This window comes from Cotesia glomerata, linkage group LG3 (assembly GCF_020080835.1).
Source record: "Cotesia glomerata isolate CgM1 linkage group LG3, MPM_Cglom_v2.3, whole genome shotgun sequence".
Taxonomy (NCBI): domain Eukaryota; kingdom Metazoa; phylum Arthropoda; class Insecta; order Hymenoptera; family Braconidae; genus Cotesia; species Cotesia glomerata.
The window spans coordinates 27141000-27163944 of record NC_058160.1 but is presented as its reverse complement, the minus strand read 5'-3'; the positions used below and the strand labels follow the sequence as shown (position 1 = coordinate 27163944).

General features: G+C 29.5%; 1 protein-coding gene across 2 annotated transcripts in view; it reads right to left on the bottom strand.

Moving 5' to 3' along the window:
- Positions 1–22945, bottom strand: part of LOC123261939 (ankyrin repeat domain-containing protein 50-like) — a 100606-nt gene that overhangs the window by 14333 nt on the left and 63328 nt on the right. For both annotated transcript variants that reach the window (XM_044723837.1, XM_044723836.1), the window contains one exon: positions 93–497. The gene's annotated coding sequence lies outside the window, so the exon portion shown is untranslated. The remainder of the gene's footprint in view (positions 1–92; positions 498–22945) is intronic.

The window sequence follows — 22945 nt, the reverse complement described above, 5'->3', positions numbered from 1 at the left end:
CAATCATATAGTGACTACAAAGTTGCTATTTTAACTTAAAAAAATTGCAATCATAGTTTTTTAAAATAGATGAATAAATTGTTTTTCCATACCTTAAAAAATAAACCAGCAAATCATTTATTCCCAGCGGATGACTAAATTTTAAAAATCTTTATTTTCTTGCTTTTCTCAGTTAGCTATAAAAAATCCCAGGAGTTTCTCAACAAAGCAGTCGAATATCAGTAATAGGTTGCTCTCCTGACAACGGACATTTTACATCTTAGAACATTAGCCGGCAATGGTTAGACGTAGAAAAAGCGTAAAATCCTTTGGAAGAAAAGACAGGAATGGATTTGTGTGGTCTTATCTTGGGTAAGAAAAGCGTTATAGCAGAGGGTTTCTTGAGGAGGATCTTAGCCCCTGGGGGCTCTGCGGCTTCCTCGGCCTCCATTCAGGCCTCTCATCGCCTCGTTCTGTGCATCCTGGGTGATTCGTGGCGGCGACACATTCTGGGGGCCCTGGAACAGACAAACAGGCACTGAATAAGAACGGTGTGTAGTACATATTACCGCTGGGAGACATTACACTCCTCGTTTTCTTCCTTCTCTCTTTCGATTATATTATATTACTTCAAGTCAGAAGTAGTATATAGTCATGGTAATAAAGAAAAATATATCCATGTTATAATTTATAATTATAATTAATATTTTTAATAAAAAGAAATAAACTCAAAAATTGTTCATATTGTTTTAGTAGAAGATGATATAGTATATATTGGACTATATTCATGTGAATCCAAGTTTACTGTTATTGGAAAGATGTTTGCGAGCACAAGTAACATTGCAGACGGTGCAATTTCACTCGTGGGACTTCCCGAAGGAATACCAGTGGCTACCAGCGTGCTCGTTTCCCGGTGCTATGCTCTTTACTTAAGACTTTATACTTCGATATCTCCTGCTCTAGTTTAATATAATGTAAGTCAAGTAAAACTATCTGTATACAGATATCTAAGACATCTATGTCTATGTGCTTGGCTCTGTACTTATTTGTTTATTTATTGGAAAGGTTACAGAGCGAGTAAATTGATGTAATGTACCGATATTTTACGCTGAAAATTTGCTGGTTTGAAAATGGCGAGCAAGTTTGTTGTGAAAGTTTATTATATCGACAATATTTATTTTAATTTCAAGAATCTTTCTTTTATATTTTTCTAAAAATTATAAATTTCACTCTCCTATTATACAGAAAAAAAAATAACTTGAATCAAGAGAAAAAATCTTGAACCGAGAAAATAATTTTGAAGAGTTTTATTGTTTTGGATGAAGACAAAGAATTCTTGAATCAAGTAAAATTTACTTTAAACAAGAAAAATTTCTTAGTTTAAGAATTTTAAGAATTCATTTATTTTTTATTTATTTAAGAATTTTTTTTAAGAAGTTTAAGAATTTTTTTTTTCGAGAGAAAAATTCTTGAACTAAAAAAATAATTTTGAAGAGGATAATTGTCTTGAATCAAGACGAACAATTTTTGAATCGAGTAAAATTTCGTTAAATCAAGAAAAATTTATTAGTTCAAGAATTTTTCTACTCAAATCAAGAAAATTTTTTCAAAATTATATACTTGAATCAAGAACATTTTTTTTTCTTAAATACTTTAATTTTAAGTGTGTCCCTGATTTTGTAATTAAATGTCCTGTCTAATTAAAATATCAGAGACTTGATATCCATATACATTAAAATTTTAACATTGCAAATAGAAAAGATGAATCCCTAAGGGTAGAACATATTAGATTGTTCGAGGATGCCGGGACGTAATAAATATTTATCAGACAAAATAGTTGGAATCTAGAGATGAGATAAGTATTTAGTCGGATAGTCGATGATTTAAGATAAACTTAAAGCTCCCGAGGCACGAGTCGATCGAATAAATTCATGAATTTCGGCAGTTTCATGCACATTAAAGGGAATAAGTTAACCCGAAATTCGGGACTAAGGATATCGTGGCCGGATGTCAGGAGAGAAGAAAAAGGAATGACGTTAAGGTAAAGTAGAAGTGTATAATAATAATAATAAAGTTTACGTGTGTGTAGTAGTAGTAGTAGTAGTAGGAATAGAAGCAAGGAGAGGAAAGGAGGAGGCCGAAATTACGGTTCTCGATTCAAGGGATAGGAGCCCAGACGATAAACCAGTTCCGCTAATGAGAGGCGGAGATGTAGATACCACGTTCGCCGTATCCGCTTGTAATCTCCAGGATTTTCTCTTTCTCTGTCTCTATCTCTATCTTCATCACTATCTTCGTCTTTGTCTGTCTCGATCAGTACTTCTGTACTGGTCCAAACAGACACTAAAACTATTTCGGGCGGCATCCACCTCCATCCCGCGAGTATTCACAAATCGAAAAAGAGGCTCTGAGCCACGCATTCGAAAGCCAAGATAACGTGCGAATCTATGGGGGGATAAAAAAATACAGATCTTTTAAAGGAGATTTATTTATATCGATTCGATGTCCCTGTCTGTTCACACTATCAAGAGATCTTCACATAGAGAGATTATTTATCGATCTGTGCTCGTGTTTCCTCGGAATTAACAAATTAATGTCTAATTATTTTAAGTATCTTTGAATTTTTTTAAGGCTTACTTTTAGTTAGTGATAAAATCATTGATTTTCAGTTGATAAAAATTGATCAATTCTTTTATTTTATAATTAATTTACAATATTAATCACGAAAATAAATTTTTTAATTAGTTTTTAAGCTTTTAATATTAATAAAAAAATTTTTTATCGAAAAATTAACGTTTAAAAAAATTTTTATAGATTGAATAGTTGCCAAAAAAATTTTTTTTTTCAGAAAATTCTTAAGAAATTTTTGTCTAAACATTATTTTCTATTTTTAAAATACCGATGTTTGATACTTTTGACTAATGTCGTGATTTTATGTCAAAAAATAACAACTCAGAATAAATAAATATTACATCATACTTCCAAGAAGTTATAAAAGCTGTATTCTTTAATATTTTTGACCCAATAATTTATTCAATATCCGACGAGTTTAAATATAAATTATTTAATGAATAGAAGCGCGCAATATTTATTACTTATGCATTAAATAAGCAAAATTTAAATATATATTCATAAAAAATTTGTTTTATTATACTCCAGTAAATTAAAATTAACAACTCCATTTCGTCTACTTTACAATTCATAAAAGAATAGTAAAATCAATTGATCCCAAAATTAGATATTCTTGTTAAAATTTAAGAACTCGTCGCATCGTACCTTATTGAATAAATATTAATATTAAGAGCTGTCACATTTAAAACCAAATTTATCTTGACAGATTATTCCAGGTCAGGTAAATTTACCCACTAAAAAGGTTAAATAGAAATTAAAAAATTAAAATCAGAATTGAGAAGGAAATAAAAATAAAATAAAACTTAATAATATTCAACTTGAAGAGATAAAAATAATGCAGAGGAAAAATATTGTGGCGGTAAGCACTTGACATAATTGCAGACAGTATCGACTTGCATGCATGCTTCGCGCTGGTTATGAACTACCTCACCGTGTTGTGGAAAGTAAAAATTTTTTATAAATTTATTTATTTTTGTTTCGTCTCGCGTGGTACTTGTTAAACACTACCACACAGATTTATTTTACTATTATTATTATTACTAGCAACCTGCAGTTACATAGTGATTGCCGAGAATTGTAAATTTTGAATGAAAAATATTTTTCTAAATAATTTATTGATATTTTAATTCCAATTTAGTTGGAGTAATTTTTTAAATAGATTTTAAAAATAAATACATCATTACAGAATCTATTGCCAATTAATTAATGGATAAATTTCACGGATGAAATTTATAGAACCAACAAATTATTCAAAACTCCTCAAAAAACTTGATTTAAAAAATTAACTACCTTGAAAAAATATATAAAATTGTAAAAAGGCAAAAATTCACCTCAAGACTTTTTTGATGATACAAAATTTATCTATAAAAATTTCTTTTAAAATAAAAATATCCTAACAAAAGTTTTTTTTATTCTCTTCATTATTTAGATGATAAATCTATTACCGAAAAAAATATCAAGCTGTAAAAAGACTAAAATTTAGGATACGAATTTTCTGATGGTACAAAATTTCTCGATAAAAACTTGTTTTATAATAAAATACGCCCATGGCAAAATTTTTCTTATTTTTTTAATGAAATGGATTGATATTTGACATATAATGACATTTATATGTACAAAACAAAATAAATGAAATAAATTTTATCTAGCTTGAGATTCTACACTGATAGAAGGATTTGTTTATAGTGAAAAATATTTGTTAATATTTAACAAATCATTTATTAGAAGTCATTTTTTAGTCTTTAACAAATATTTTTTAGTATTTAAAAAGCTTTATTAATATTTAATAAATGAATATCAGATTTATTAAATACAAGTAAATCATTTTAAATACTAAGAAATATTTATTTAACACTAAAAAGTAGTCTCTAATAAATGATTTGTTAACTAATGATAAGTATTATTTAATGCAAATAAATCCTTCTATCAGTGTAATCTATTTATAACTCCGAAAATTTATCATTTTAAAATAATTATCTAAAAAAAGCTAATATAAAACTTTGAAAAGGTACAAATTCATGTAAAAATCTTTCCAATTATTCTGAATGTGAATATAAAAAATCACTTTTTATCATATAAAGACACGAGAGACAAGTTTTTCCCTATTTTCTTAATTTTATATTTTATAATATAAATATTCATAATTGCAATGTAGAATACACTGAATTACACGAGCAGAAATTCATCATAATGCAACACAGGGTTAGTACATAGAAAAAAAAATGTAGTCCAGGTAGCAACGTCTCCACAGTAGTAGTAGAATTGCAGTACTGACTACATAAATGTCTACATGTGTGTATATGTAATTTGTGTATACATGCACGTGGCGCTTGAATGATAACGAGCGTGGTAGACCTGGAAGGCGTTCACTTGATTTCCCTAATGACTTTAACGAGGCTCATGCAGTTTCAGCGCCACGACGTCAGTACTGCAGCTCAATATTTACGTATATCCACCCGTCTATACTCTTCCCATAGCATGTGCGGTATAAATGTTAGTATATAAATTACATATACATACTTACATGCAAACATGGAATACAATGCAAGACACAATACGTTTAGCTCGAATAAGAGCACAGAGATCGCCGGAAAACAAAAGTCCTACATATTCGGACTTTAATGAATGAGTGAAAATGTAAGAGTTCACGGTACCGAGAGCACGCCTGTTAGTTCCGAGTAAGTATTAATATAATTATTCATATCACTTGTATTTTAGTTTTTATTTTCGTCTGACGTTAAAATATGAGAAAAAAAATTTTATTTACAAAATTGTTGATTTTAGATTTTTAATAAACTTATATTGACTTTTAAAGACAGGTAAAAATATGAAGAGGATGTGTTAATTAGATTTTTATTAAGTGAGTTAATTGCTGGGATTTTATTGCAAAGTTCTAGTAATAAAATAAAAAGTCGGATGAAGTGGAAAAGGATAAAGTATAAAGTATAAAAGAGACATTGTTGTCCAGGAGTCTAGTCAGCAGTAAACTCGGGAGTTTATGGGTGAATAATATTTTATTGTAAGTCGTCATGAAGATATTACTTTTGACTGGGAATCGACAAAGAGATTTTTTATATTAAAATAGTATGTCACAATTACAACCAGTGGTTTATTATTCAACTCGACAGACGACCTCAAGTTATTTGAATTATTGATTTTTAGTAATAAATCTCTGTATACTCAAGAAATTTATTTTTGATGTCTTTATTTTATGGTTTGTGATTTATAGTTATGCTCAATCTGATTTTTATGATGATTTGAATTTTTTATCTTGAGTCAACTAAAAAAATAATTAAAATTAATTAAAAGTTACATAAACGAATTATCGATTTCTTAACTTAAGAATTTTTCTTGATTAAAAATCATCAAACTTTCCAAAAAAATTTTTTTTTGAATGAAATTAATTTTTTTTATAAGCGTAGAATTGTTTTAAATTTAATTTGTTAAGAAAAAAATAATTAATAATTAAAATTTTTGGTAGAATAAAAATCATTGTCCATTGAGAAAAAAAAATATTGACATGTCTATAAAGATTGAAATATTTCCTCCCCAGATAAGATACTTATCATCTTTAGTTTCCTAAATCGATATAATATATTTATTACAGCACTCAGATGTGAATCGTTCAAGTATCTTACTTTTTATATTCTCGAGTGTCCGCAGAGACTTGAGGATATAAGAACGTGAAAAGAATGAAAGAGGTGTCGAGAGTAAACTTGAGTGGGTTCTCGATGTTCCTCAAGACGTTTGATCCGTCAGTGGATTCACAAATACACACAAGGCTTTTAATACACACATCCCGACATGAAATTTCAGAATCAAATGTTCTACCAAAAAAAAGGAAAATAAAAGCTGAACAGGATGATCTATTTGCCAAGATATCTAATTCTTATTCTTCAGCGCAAAGCTATATACTATATACTATATACTATTATATATATACGATACGGAGATTCGTGTTCGAAAAGTTTTATTGATGGTGTGGCTATTACATCTGCAAGCTCAAAATCTAGGCCGAATAAATTGACACGTACATCGTCATCAATAATAGCTGCAAAACACGATTTATTTGTAAATTTATGGAACTTATGATAAATCATAATTTAAATATTTATATAATTCAATGAAAAAAAATTAATTTGACTCAAGAAAAAATTTTTGACCCAAATATATCATTTTGGAAAGCTTCGTCTTAATTTAAGTTGAAAAATTTTTAAAGAAAGATTTTTGTTTGTTAAAGTTAATTTTACTTAATTCAAGAATTTTTATTTCCAGTAAAATTAATTTTGTTTAGTGCATAAAATAATTGGTTATTGTTGACATAAAACATTGAATGCAAGGACATTAAAGAGAAAAATTATTCTAAAAAAAAAAAAAAAATAATAATAATAATGATAGTAAAAAAATAATGATAGTAAAAAAACTAAATGCTTCACTCAATAGAGCCTTTAAACTCTAGAATCTCTTAGAAATCTAAACAGTAACTACCGATTTTTGATCCTCATTGAGTTTTATACTCGGTAATGCTCGGTAATAGTTGTTGTCTGAAGTGTAATGAGATTTAAAATTTTCGTTATATTACAGTGTATTTTTTATCGACAATATCGGTATCGCATTGGAGGTCACACGATCTTTTATAGTGCACCGCATTATATTATACTATTATCTTTTATTCAGAATTAGTTGAAGCGTGAATCGATTTATCGGGATAATATGTGTGTTTGCGGTACATTGGTTATTATCTCCGGTGCATACTAATATTACCGAGTATTAAAATAATACCAAGACTGGTTTTGCTAATAAAGGTCACTTATTTCTCAGTAGAAGTTAACAAGTATTTTAGAATGTTACACTTACTGAGATGCTTTGAGCTTAAAAATAAATAATATTAAGTTTATTTATATTAATAATTATAATTTATGATTTGATGATAATGATGATGAAAAAAATGATGATTATAATTAAGACCCAGGTGAAAACGTCTTGGAAATAAAAATGGTCGTTAACACCCTCCGAAGCCGAAGGCTAATTAAATTTATTGCCCATCTCAATCTCGACACTTGCTCTCATTCCCGTGGATATCACGTAAATAAAAGTCTCACGAGATTTATATACACCATGAACCACGATCTACGATCTCACCTCGCAATCAGCCCGCTTTTATTTTTTTCACGTACATTGTTTGTCTACTGTCCAACAGGCAATTAATTAAATAATTAATACCGATAAACTCCCTCCTTTCTTCTAACGTTCCCATTTTTTCAATCACTTCTAGCACCAGCAAACCGTTAACTCTTAATTATAATTATAATGTACTATCACGGCGTTAATTGCCGAGTTTCCAAACTAAATTCCGAGCTAGAGCTGCCCGAAAAATGTTAATTAAATATTGAAGTACTGGGTAAATATTCTTGGGCAAATATTTTAAGCAAACTTGCAGCTTTCTTCCGTACTCTCAGTGCATACTTTACATAAATGTTTTACAGTACATAAAATAAATTAATCAGCCATTATCTTGAGAATTTTCAAGAGCAGAAAATTTTATAAGGTTTTTTTCAAATTTTTACTTTTAAATTTAAATATTTAAATATTTTTACTAAAAAAATATATTTAAAAATAAATTATAAATTTTTGACCAAAGATAGTATTGGAAATATCTAACAGAGGGCGTTTGATCGCTTAATTGTCTCCTTACAAGAGAGTTAATATTTTTATATTGAGTTATAAAATAAAAATAATTAAAATAAAAATTGTCTGTTAATAAATGAATAGTAAAAAAGTTTGTTAAAATTCTCTTTACTGTTAAAAAGAATTATCACTATAGATTAGAATATTGTTGGCAATATGAATATTTCACGAGTGGATTTTCCGTAGCTTTTCGGTCTAACACTCTCGTAAAAATGATGTTTTGACTGTGAATTTATATTTTGTTCGGTAGTAAAATAAAAATAAACTTTGAAAAAAAAAAAGATTAACGATCGTAGTGACGTAAACGGAGTAGAATTTATGTGATAAAAATACAACTGGTAAAAAATGTAAAAAATAGAAGATGATGTTTAAAGCTAGAGAATAAAAAAAAAAAAACAAATAAGGGAATAAACAGAAAATAAAGGTAAAAAAAAGTATAATTGATAGAATGAAAAAAAATAAGTGTGCAGTAGCACGTGTAGCCGCAGTGCGGCCACCAGGAGCCGAGGATTTGGAAGTCAGTCTGGTGTTGTGTACCAGACTAGACAAAAAAAAGATTGATGAAAAAAAATATAATTATTGGGGTGCAGAGAGACTATTGGAGAACGCCGTAGGAGGGTTGAAACAAAAAATAAGAGAAAGGTATGCTGCCAGAGCTCTACAACTACAAATTCAACAAATTTATATATAGTTCGATAGATAGATACTGGTATTGCATGTACCGCGAGTGAGAGAGAGGGAGGGAGAAAAAATAAATTTAAGAGCGAGAGAGACCGAAAGCGGAAAATAATGAGAGACAAGAAACCAGTGATTTAAATCAGAAATTGATTTTACGTGACTTGAATTAATTATACAATATTCAATAGATAATTGGCTCGACCGTATTCGATTTAATTTAAATTAAATATCATCTTGTTTCATTGCCAACCAACAGATGGAACTTTTTGACGCACCGATAATTGATCGCCACATAACTTTCTTTGCCGGGGACATTTTACGCGTACCAAATGATTAAATAGTTATTGCGATAAATGAAATTAACTTTGAATTATTGTCTCTGAGATGCTGGACGGAAAATACTAAAAATTTAATACATGCAAGAGATTGAGATTGAGAGAGATGCGGTATTTACCGTGTAATTGCATTTGCTCATCTGTGGTAAATTTAATTACAGTATTAACATCAACGCAGCATTTTTTATCATCATTATCATTATCATCATGATGATTCTCGGGATTTATGCGGTTCCGCGTTTGAGCCGTCTGTAGAGAGCGCGAAAATGTGCTTTGCCCGGACTATGAGTCACGTCAGGTATATATATAAGGTATATATTTTTATAAGGCAGAAGGGAGATTCTCGAGAGAGCTATTGCACTCCACATTTTACGTATATTATATTATACATTATACATTATATATTATCTCGGAGCCTCAAGAAACATATAGATATAGATTTTTGTAAAATATTTCTTTACCGCGCTTACATAGACACGGATAGTTTTCCTGGACTTATTAAATTTTATTTATTAGGTTCATTGATAAAATTTATAGTTACCAGTAGAATTTTTATTACCTTCGATAACGGTCATCTATTTTGTACATGTGGATGAAATGTGGAGGGCGCTAGAATTATTACTCTTATCGTTCCATTTCCGAAATTTTTAACAATATTGGCCTCGTAATTTGATTCAATGTTTATCTAGATACAAGGACAATTGTCGTATATTTCAATCAAAACTAGCAACTTTCAGTTACTATTTTATTCTCAAAAATATTAATTTGGAATGAAACAATTTTCTAAATAATTTATTGATATTTTTAAATCCAATATAGTTGAGGCACTTTCTGAAATAGATTTTAAAAATAATATGAGCTATTACAGGGTCAATTACCAATTAATTGAGAGACCATAAAAATTGACTACTATAAAAAATTATCACTTGGAGACTTTTTTGATGATAAAAAATTTAACGATAAAAATTTCTTTTAAAATAACAATATCCTAAAAAAAATTTTTTTTATTCTCTCAATTATTTAGATGATAAATCTATCGACGAAAAAAATATCAAACCGTAAAAAGACTAAAATTCAGGATACAAATTTTCTGATGGTACAAAATTTCTTTATAGGAACCCATTTTATAATAAAATATGCCTATGGAAAAATTTTGCTTATTTTTTTTAATATGTGAATTAATATTTGATGTATAACAACGTTCATATGTACAAAATAAAATAAATTAACAAATTTTATCTAGCTTGAAATTCTTATCTATTTACAACTACTCCGAAAACTTATTACTTTAAAATAATTATACAAAAAAGCTAATATGAAACTTTAACATTAACGTTAAAAAGACACAAATTTACGCCAAAATCTTTCCAATGATACTGAATTTACCGAAAAAAACTTAATTTTATTATGAAAGCCCACACTGAAAAAAAATTAAGTTGATTCGAGAGAAAAATTCTTGAACCAAAAAAATAATTTTGAAGAGGGTAATTTTTTTGAATCAAGGCGAAAAATTCTTGAATCAAGAAAAATTTATTAGTTCAAGAATTTTTCTACTTAAGTCAAGAAGATTAAATTCTTCAAAATTATATACTTGATTCAAGAACATCTTTTTTCTGTTCATTAGAGCCAAAATTTTCCTTATTTTCTTAATTATATAGACGATCCTAAAAAATATTTTTCTTCAATTTACAAAAAAGAAGTAAACAATTAAATAAATTAGGACAAATTAAAACTATCTGAGCCGTTAATTTTACACTACACGTGAGAACTTATTGTCAGCAATTAACTATAGACAACGGCATGAACGATAAGACTTGAATTGGTGCGAAAATTAACGCGACAACTTGCACATACACATCAGTCGTGAAGAGACTCAGCCACACAACAACCGACACAGCTCACGACTAATTGGCGTCATCAGAGATCACTCGTATTCAAAACACACCCTGAAATTGGCTCGTTACAACTTGCATCAATAATACCCGACTATCAATCAACATGCATACACCATACACACCCTCTAGAACCCACTAGCAGTTACTCCACTTGCATTACAGCCCTGTCTAACTACCCCGGAATCGTATTAATAGTTCTAAGCTCCAGCTCGGCAATTCATCAAATACTGCGCCGCATCGGTGATCGATTACCGATACTATTATCGAACCGATATCGGCTCCTCCCGTAATTTACGAATCATATCTTATGCATATACCCCCGCGAGTTCTGGATTATGTCACGAGTCATGACAATGAAACATATGCAGCTAACTACCCACATGTCATATATTATATATCTATATACATACAAATGGCTGTTGGTATGAATATATTGGCGACCGGTGGATGTGAAATGTTTTTAACTGGCTCCATAAATTCCTTCAGCGACCTCGTAATTTACAATTACACAAGAGACTCTTTGACTTCGCCAAGTGAATGACTCATCCTCGGACATTTCCAGTTGTCAATTAGACATGACACGCCTATCATGCATCATCAGTCTCGTCCAATTTGCGTTGCATCTTGTTAAAAATTTATTGTATGATATAGTATTATATTCATTTTTGGTCATTTTCAAGATTTAATTATTCAATTATTTTCTTCAACAAACTATCAATCACCATAAAGGCAGTTAAAGGTAGAATTTATATACTTTTTTTTAATTTATAGAAATTGAAATTGTTGAGTTTTTTATTTACCGAGGGTCAAAGTTAATAAAAGTTCAAATTTTGATTAGCAAAATTGTTATATTTAGAAATTCCGTTAGAAATTTCTAATAAATACTTTTTTAATTTTGAAATTTGAATAATGAATGCATTTTTTTTTTTTACAGGATTTAACATTAACATTCTAGAAGAAATTATCTAAAATCGAACAAAAAATATCTTGAAATAAAAAATTTAGTTTGAGAATTTTTTAATTTTAACACAGTAAAAAATTTTGTCATTGCGTCAAAAAACTTAGTATTAAAAATTTTTATGTTAAATATTTAACGCTTTTATGTGTAAATTTAACATTTATTCTGTTAAATCAACACAAAAAAGTGTTAAATATTTAACATAAAAATTTTTTGACGCAATGACGCAAAATTTTTTATTGCGTATTGAAGGTCAATGTTTAAACTATTTATTTAAGTTATTCACTGAAAAAAAAAATTTACTGGATTTAAGAGAAAGAATGTACCTGAAAAATCATTTTAAAGAGCTTTATCTTTATGATTGAATTAAATTTTACTTAATTAAAAAATTTTTCGCTCGGTTCAAGTTAATTTTTTATAGAGTTTTTAGTTTTTAAAAGGAAAAAACACAAAAATTTATCGAGTATCGTTCGATCATTACAGTGGTTCGTTCTGATAGTAAAGAAGGTTCGGGAAAACCACGCTGTCAACGTCAAACTATACTGCTGATTTTATCAAAAGAAAATTTCATCAGCTGCAAATTTCAGAGAAATGATTGAAGAATCAAAGAGATGTGAAGAAACTGTAATTCATTGGAATTAAATAAAAAAAGTTTCCGGAGAAACGCGCATCACTATTTCCTCCGACAAAATCAGATAAATCTCTATGAAATATATAAGAGAGCACTAAAACGTTTAAATATTTATTACAAGTTAGCTCGTCGAATAAACCTCAAATCTGTCTTGTGTAAGATTGGATTGGGAGGATCCTGAATCGTTTGCCTACTTTATTTAATTGAACGATATCATTTCTCTTCCATCCACTCACCCGAGACTTTTTCCAATATATCTTTCAGCGAGTTAACCCTGTTCCTTTTTACCTTTTCAACTCCTCATACCAGCTGAGGGAAGAAAACCAAAACCGAGCCCGAGAGAAACGGCTAAATCGAGGATCGGAAAATCCAACATTTTCACTTATTGCCCGGTCATGGAAAGCTTATTGCGTTGGGCTGCGTTTCCTATTTCCTGCACTTCAATGTTTTATTTTGTTTAGGTTGTTTTTATTTTTACTTTTACTTTTCCGGACTGCGGTAGACCCCAGAGATAAGCTTCCACCTAGAGTTGTACCGACAAGAAGATTGGACTCTCAAGAACAGAAAGACAGTTGCAATATTGCTCGAGTGCTGAAAGTATTTGCGTTCGGTCATGTGAACTCACCGAGGCTTTACTTTCAGTCTCTTATCTGTACTCTGCTCCTGTTTTTCTGATATTCAACATAAAAATTCAACAAAAGTATCTCATGAAGAAAATTTATTAAAACAATATCGAAAAAGTAAATATTTCAAACGTATTAAAAATACATATTCTTTTTTTAATTTTTAAATATAAAAGTTTTAAAACTTTTTCAATGTTAAATACTCCAAAAATTTAATTTTGTAAAATTATTTAATTAAATTCTTACAATTTAATATTTTTTAAGTAACTTAGTTCACCCTCAACTATTTTTAGCACATTTTAAATATACAATCCGGTGTATAATGAAATTATATTACCGGAAAGGCAAGAAGTTTTCCCACGGCAATAAAATTTACTTTCCAAGCTTTCAATAGAATATTGCACTGGAGAAGTGGAGCGATGTGATTGCCCATAAAATATAACTATCTCTTTTAAAATAGATCGATAAATTTATTATTTTAATTTCGCATTTTCTCTGGAGTAAAAAAAGCTTTAATAATTTTTTCCAAACGATTATTTAAAAAATCGTCAATTTTTTTATTAATAAAAAATTTTTCAGTTTGAATTGGAATGAAATAGTAAAATGCTCGCATTTAATTGTGGTCATACTTGAAAAAATTTTTGTTTTACCGCGACCGCCTCAAGGACTGTAACGAGATAGCGCTAAATATGTGTTTACGCTGTGGAATAAATATATAAATGTATATGTGTATGGAAGTATGTAGAGGAAAATTTGCATAATAACGAGCTCAAGAAGGCTGTAACTCAGGTGGACGCCGAAGGGACAACGTGAATAACTTTAAAAGGTGGTAAGAGCAGACAAGGTAATTTCTAAATCGCTGACGATGGATTGCGATTAAGATCGATTGCCGTTATATTACATATAAACGCCACTGTATTACACCAGACTATTTTAAATTAATGACTTGTAATATAATATTGCTCGAGTAATAAATTAATTGATAAAATCGTGTACCGGTATTAAGTAATAATTTTTATTTATACACTTTTAATGATCGATTTATATATATTACTTGTACTTTTATGCAATATTTAACATTGAAGTATTTATTTTACCAACCGTGTGATTATATGTATTTTTTTGATTAAGATATTTATGAGGGTCAATTGCTGGTTAATTTTAAACTGATAAACTTTCGTTCTGAATAGTTTATTGACTTTGTTTCTGCAATAAATAATTTCAAGAGAAAAGTAGACTGTCGTAGTTTAGTTTATTTTTAGTCGATCTCGATTCTTCAATGTTAGCGTCAATTTATTTTAGTTAGTTCATTTTAAACTAGTAACTTGCAGTTACTATATGTGATCGCCGATAATTATAAATTATAAATAAAAAAAATTTGTCTTAATGATTTATTGATGTTATTAATTCCAATATAGTTGGGGTATTTTTTGAAATAGATTTTAAAAATAAAAAGACCATTACAGAATCAACTGTCAATTAATTAATGGATAAATTTCACGGATGAAATTTATAGAACCAACTAATTATTCAAAACTCAAAAAACTTGATATAAAAAATTGACTACCATTAAAAAATATATAAAATCGTGAAAAGGCAATAATTCACCTCGAGACTTTTTTGATAATTAAAAATTTAACTATAAAATTTTTTTTTTTAAATATAAATATCTCAAAAAAATTTTTTTTTTATTCTCTTAATTATTTAAATGATAAATTGACTACCACCGAAAAAAATATCAAACCATAAAAAGATTAAAATTCAGGATACGAATTTTCTGATAGTACAAAATTTCTCAATAAAAACTTATTTTATATTAAAATATGTCCATGACAAAATTTTGCTTACTTTCTTAATTATATGGATTAATATTTGACATATAACGTCGGTCATATATAAAAAATAAAATAAATGAACAAATGTTATCTAGCTTGAGATTTCAATCTATTTATAACTCCGAAAATTTATCATTATAAATTGACTATTCGAATAAAGTAAATAAAACTTTGAAAATGCACAAATTCATGACAGAATCTTTCCAATTATACTGAATTTAACTAAAAAAACTGCATTTTATCACAAATTTTATTACCGGTCTTTCTACCGGTAAAGTCTATCTACACAAAATTTATTAAATACATCGGCAACAATTTTTTTTCCGATTTTCTTGATTATAAAGATAGAAAAAGCGAGCAAATATTTTTTTATTATATTTAATATTTAATTGATATTTTAACTACACTGTCGTGCTCGAGTTTAAATTCAGCTAATTAATTAACCAGTATAATGGGTTGTCATAAGTACGTTAATTTTTTAGTATACAAGACTCGGGATAAATTAAGACCGTCCTCAAGCCTGGAAACATTATTTTTCAGATAAAAAAAACGTGAAAAATTAAAAATGAATTATCTAAAAGAAACAATTACTTTTAATTGTAAAAAGTTTAAAATAATAAATTTTTAAAAATAATCCAGAGCGGAAAGCATTTAAAATATAAATTTCATGACCCCGGAGGTATGCAATGCACTACGAAAGTAAACTCATTATCTGCAACCCTCGAGTTAAATGAACCAAAAAAATAATTCAAGAGCGGCTCTCAGCGTTTCACATAATTGAGTCGTAGAATTGGTTACACGTCTCTACACTTCAGTCTCCAGTCTGAAGAACCTCCTGCAGAACGCAGATAAAAAGGAGTTCTGAATTTCTGTTGAACGGAACCATTAGATTAGCTTCAACTCGACTTATTGACTCTATCAGGACTGCAATTAGCCGGTTAGCTGAACGGCTTAATTGATTCTAGAGGCGAAAATCTTAGCACTTGTCTGTACAGCAGTTGATGCTAATCCATAAGTTTAAAGGGATCAGGCCTAGACAGTTTTAATCATCCTGGTATCCACTTAAAAGTTTGAGGGAGAAATTCACAAGCGCTCTAGGCATTAGGGATATTAACTCAAGACGAAACGGACTTTCGTTAGTCCCTTATGCTAGCTGGCTGGTACACTAGTATTTGCTAATGTAAGTTTCAGTCTGAGGACCCGCTTAAGGTTAGGGTGCACGAACTGAGCGAGTTGTGATAAAAGTACCAGCATATTGTGCCCCTCTGGTAAAGTACAGTCTAGGAAGGTACCTTGTAGCCTGTAGCTGTTTCCGTGTACAATGATAATGCCAGAGATTACGGAGAATAAGCGAAAATATCATAAATGTAATCATAATGGCCAACCCGGTATTCCCGGAGACTATTTTGACAATTAATATTCACCTTGTGTCAGGGAAAATTCAGCCTAACCCGGAATACAAGGCCTTGAGATAAATTAAAGACCGAGTGGGTTTATTTAAAGTTCTTGGAGAGATTAATAATTATACTTTGTAATTTATATTTTAAGCTTAATTGTCATTTTTTAAATTACTAATTTTGCTTATTTTAATGAAATAAAATAAGCCTTAATTATTACAGTTTTTCAAAATGTTTAATTTTATTTTTGGTTTTAGTACAACCATTTTTTGTTTAAATATCAAAGAAAATTTACTTGAATAATTAATACGAAAAATTATTATTACGAAAATTAATTCGTAATTATTAATAAGAAAATTTACTTGAGTTATTAATACGAAAAATTATTAATTAAGTCGGATATTTTTTATTTTATCACAAATATTTATATTACATGGAAATAAATTAAAAAAGAGGTTTGAAGTATCAAAAAAATTAATAGAAAATTCGTAAATAATTATTTTACTTTAGCCAAATTTTAATAATTTTTTTTTAATATTTATTATTTTTCATAAAAAAATAAAACTCTAATTAAAAATTGTAAAAATTGTATTTCAGAATTATAAAAGAAGTTATATTGATTGATTTAATTAAATACATCAACACAGAGCATTTTATTGAGCTTGCATCAGAAATATAGCAATCAATACTGATTGAAATAATTAAAATTGTAATTAGAATAAAAAAAGTAAAGAGAAGAGGCAAAAATAGTATAATTTAAAATGCAATGAAATGAAGTTGATAATAAGTTAAAGGACTCGGCAATTTAATCGGGATTAACTTTTTATGAAAATAAAATCTCGGCGGAGGTGGTCTGCGGGTGACGTTGAGTTAACGAGACAGTAGTTGAGAGTAAGATTCCGGTGACGGAGGATAGAGGCGGTGGAATGAAAAAAAACCGAAATGGAAAATGGAAAAGTTTTGGGAATTGCTCGAGACTTGACATCGCCGGAACGAGTGGGAGTTTGAAAACATCGTTAAGCTAAGTGTCGAGAGATTTTTACTTCTTTGAGGTATGTATTAGCCCGAGGGGCGCAGAAGGGTGATAGTAAGCAGATAAATTCGCGAAATTGTTGACGGGATGGAATAGCGGAGATAGTAAATAAAGTAAAAAATATCCTGGTCTAGTTCTGTTTGACGAGGCTTTATACTGTCGAGATTTAGTGCTTATTTCACCGAAATTTAGTGCATACTTTATCTCCCCTTTCTTGTCTTCCTCCTTGAATCCTTATCCCTACTTTATGGCAGCGTATATTGTTATTATTATTATCATTACTATGTATAGGAGTCGAGTGTAAGGTGTAAGGTATAACAGTAACCAACCGCTGACGTGTTGTGGGCACTGAATGGCAGGCAATTTGGTTCTGGGTTTGGCATCCTAAAATTTACTCCGCCTGCGGCTACGAGCCCGATTATTCCTTTGGTGAATCCAGACTCGGGGAGCACTGTGTACCATGTAATAAAATAGTACTATGCTACGGAATATATACCGAGAAGTAACTCCCAGCACCTTCCCTGCTCACAGGTACACGGTTTTCGAGACGAGTGGGGAAATAAACGCGTGAAGTGCCAAAGAAGAGTGTTAAGTGTGCAAGAGATCTCTGTATATGTGTATCTAATATCCAGCTTTTGTGGAGACGGAGATGTAGGTCTGGATGGAAGTATGTGTAGACCGCTGAATAATGTATTTTCCATTATGCAAATCATCCTAGTTCTGGGTTTTATTATTCGCGCGAAAAATAATCATTTATTATTAATAGCGAATTTTTAATAAAAACACACGATTTAATCTCGGATTATTTTTATCACTGCGAGTATGTATTAATAATATCTATATGATTAAAAGATTAAGGAAAATTTTGTCTCCAGCGGATTTAAATAATAAAAAGAATTTTTTTTAGTCTTATTGAAAAGGATTTAATCTTAATTTGTGCCTGCTTAGAGTTTTATGTTGTGATAAAAAATTATTAAGCCAAAGTTCTATTATTAATGATTCGTATTATAATTCTCGGCAATAATGTACACTGATAAAAAAATTATCGTGATTTACATAGTAAAAAATTTTGTGTTATTGCGTCAAAAAATTTAGTGTTAAATATTTAACACTTTTATGAATAAATTTAACATTTATTCTGTTAAATCAACACAAAAAAAGTGTTAAATATTTAACATAAAAATTTTTAACACAAAGTTTTTTGTCGTAATGACGCAAAATTGTTATGTCACTGAAATTAGCAGACGTCTAAAAAATTTTATTTTTTTTTTTTTTTTTTAATTAAATTACAACTAAAAAGATATTTCTAAAAAATTGCACTTATAGTTTTTCAAGTTTTTACATGTGAAATTTTTTTTTTTTAATTGTTTAATTGAAATTTTTTTAATAAAAAATTTCTAAAAATTTTGAATTGTCAGCTAACTTCATTTTCATAAATTTTTTACTGTGTAAGGAATAAAATCTTAAACTAAGTAAATCATTTTAAAAACTTTGATTATTTTGAATCAAATAGAAAAATTTTTGAATAAAGTATAAACTAGAGTTAAGAACAATTTCTTAGTTTAAGTGATTATTATCATTATTAAATTCATTAAAAAAAATCAAATGATTTTTAATATTTAAAATAAATAAACATTCTAAATAAAAAGTAATATATTTTTTCTCCTTAAAAAAACTCTAACACACAACACGTACAAAAACGTCTTTTTAACATCGCGTCCCGGTGGTGGACGTCACCGTAAATTGCTTTTCGTCAGTTAGAGTATAGCATTGTCAGGGAGGAATACTCTAGAATTCAAGTTGATATCTGTAGCTCGACTATAACTCTGGCACTAAATTCAGGAGCTGCATAAAACGGTCAATAGTGAATGACGCGCACGTGGTAGAACGTACGTGTCACGTCTTGATATCATCTATAAACGCCCACGGGCTTAGTTGGATTCTATTCCAGAGTCAAGAGTTGACGAGTTCTCGATCTGCACACGTCTTGGCTCTTTAGAGATGCCAGATCCCTTCTACCCGATGCTTTATGTCTGCTGGCCGGCTCACCTGAGGCGTAATGACGTTCAATTTAACCGGGACGATTCATATCCCAAACGTGCTGCGCTACCCGAGCGCCTCTCAAAATTAGAGCCAGAAAACCCAGAGGATTCCGCCATCTTGGTATCGTGCATCTGATGCCCATAAAATGGCGCTTCCGTTCGTCATCCATAGTGCGTATCTTCATGGTAAGTGCAGAAGGCGTGAGTGTGTGAATATGCGAGTATGTGCCATGAACCCTCCTCGGAGATTACACTTCCATTAACTCGGGCAGGCGACGATAATTAGTCTGTACAAAGTGGCGGTTTCAGTATGTCTTCTTCCACATCTATCCACCGTATATATGTGTCTGTCAAAATGGAACACTCAGCGTATTCACAGCACGACATTACTCATTAACGCTACCTACAATAAAATTAATTGAGTACGAGTAACCGTGAATGTAAAGTGTCTTTTATTGTATTAAAGTTTAATTGGATTATGAAGACTATTTTTTTTAGTTCGCTGCGAAATAAAAGCCACTGTTACATTTATTGATGAGGTGTATATTTAAAAGTTAATCAATCCAAAAAAAAAAGTTTTATAATTAAATGAATAAAATTATAAGATTTTAAATTTTATTCTTGTCTCTCGAATTCAAATTTTGTTTAAAGTAGCACTGATAGAAGGATTTAGTTCTATTTAATAAGATTTAGTAACAGATACTAAATGATTTAGTAACAAACCTTTCATTACCAAATATTTAGTAATAGGTAATAAATCATTTACTAAAGCTCATTTAGTTCCACCAAATAAATATTTAGTAGTATTTAACAAATGAATTATTGGTACTCAATAAATCGTTTATTAGTATCAAAGAAATTGATTTTTTAACTTATTTTAGCGTGTAACCTAATTTTTTAACTTAAAATAAATAAAAATAATTAAAACAAATAATTTTAAGTAAAAATATAAGGTATTATAAAGAAAAGAATCTCATTAAATTATATTTTTTCGTTTGAGACATTTATAAAATTAAAAATTAAAAAAGTTTTTAACACATCAATAATAGAAAAATTTAAAAATGTAAACTAAACTCCACTGAGAAAAGTCATAAACATAAGACATTTATTGGGAGTATGTGTGTTTTTAAAGGTTTAATAAATCTCCTAAAATCGAGCTGAATAAAATAATCTGAGTTATTTAATAGGTTATGTATCACATAAACATTGGAATTAAAGCATAGCCATCTACCGACAATACTTACCAAAGAAATATTTAGTACCTGTAACTAAATCTTATCTGGTGGAACTAAATATTTATTTACATGTAATAAGGTTTTGTTCATATAAAGAAATCATTTATTAAACTGTAACAAATAATATTAATGGGTACAAAATATTTGTTTCTCCCAAATAAATGAATAAAAATTTTGTTACTAAATCAGTTTAGTACTCTGCACTAAATCTTTCTATCAGAGTACAAAAGATAAGATAAAATTGATCAAGACTTAATTTGTAGAGAATTTCATTCTCTACAAAAGATGTCTCTTACCATTTTTTTGTATCATTGAAATTTAAACCAGAATTTTGATTTCAAAGTAATGTTTCAATAAATATTAATCCCAAAAAATTAAGGTCGATTGTAACGTATTCACGTATTCACTTGAACCGGAAATGAAACGTGCGTGTTTAAAAATTCAGGATACCCAAATGCAGCTGAGAAACAGAAGATGGAGATGGAGCGGCATACATATTCGCCGAGGACATTTATACATTTGTGGATATTACACGCTTTCAAATGCATTCTCTTACACACATTTATGTAGATATAATACTGTATATACTACCGGCACGGGGGACCGAGAGAATTCAGTAGGTTGTGCGTATGTGCATCACCGGTGTCTCAATGCGGCATATGAATGCTTCAGGTGAATCAATAGGACATTCACCATGTGAATATTGAAATATGAATGTGTAATGAAACTCGTACCGGTGTTCTGCTAAATTTATTTGCTTTATCTTTTTTATCTACATTTATGCCCACTTTAAAATCACCCGTTTCCATTCAATATTTCACTATTCAATGTAACGTATTTGCAGTGAATAAAATATACATTATTTATAATAATTTATATCATTTTTTTAGTCTTTTCAATTTAATACATTTTAAATTCAAGTTCTAGGTAAATTAATAAAAATTATTGGAGAACTTTTTTTTGATTCTGTATTCAAAAAATTTTTTTAACACGAAGCGTACATAAAAAAAGAAAATAATAATAATAAACTCCGGCCATACATCCGGGAAATAGTGCCAAGGCCGTCGGAAGTTGAATTTTAGTGAGTCTGTCAGGTGCAGTGTTCTCTTCTTGGTTCTTCGTTCTCTGTTCTCTGGATTCGGTAGTAGGTACATATATATACCCGGAGCCGCTTTTAACTCGGGATTATAAAAGATCCGGGTGAAACTGTGCTAGATGCCTTGGCACTCATTCAGGTAGGAATCAAGGTTACAAGCGAGAACCGAGAACGACTGGGTTTAATTACAGGCATTGTCATTAACATTAATGTCCGTCTTTCGTTATTTAAAAGTACCTCGAAAAGAAACTATTTGACAATACCCAGAATCATTTCGGTTACCTCTATTATCAGATAATTAAAAAACGCGGCCTATATACTCCAACTATCATTAAACGTTATGTCAAGTGTCAGCTCGATCTATTTTTAATGCCCAACACTCGATTAGGTAATCAAGATAACGTCGATGTATTTATTTGTATCACCGATAAGCTTTTGTTTTTCATTATTTTATTTGCTGGTTCCGATAATCTATAATACTATTATCAGCTAGACATCTAATTAGTGTAACCATTTGTCAAACGAAAACATTAACTTGGACAATAAATTCCAAGCAGCGGTTAATTGAAAGCCAAGCGATCTAAAATTGACTCAGGACAAAGGCCGATAATTATTTTCAATAATTTTAACATTTTTCTTTTTTCCATAAAATTATAAAAATTCAATTCTGTTTGTCTCATATAATGTTCAACATTGTACGCTAAATTAAAAGCAACATCCATCGAGAAAATACATAATGCTCTTAACACAGAACATTATTCTCCGCCGGTCGCATGCTGGACAAGCCTGTTGGGCAAGAAGCCAGAGATAAGAGATTTTAGAGGAAAACAGTACACTGTCCCGCGCCGGTCGATTACTCATTTGGATTTGAGTTAATCTAACTATACAT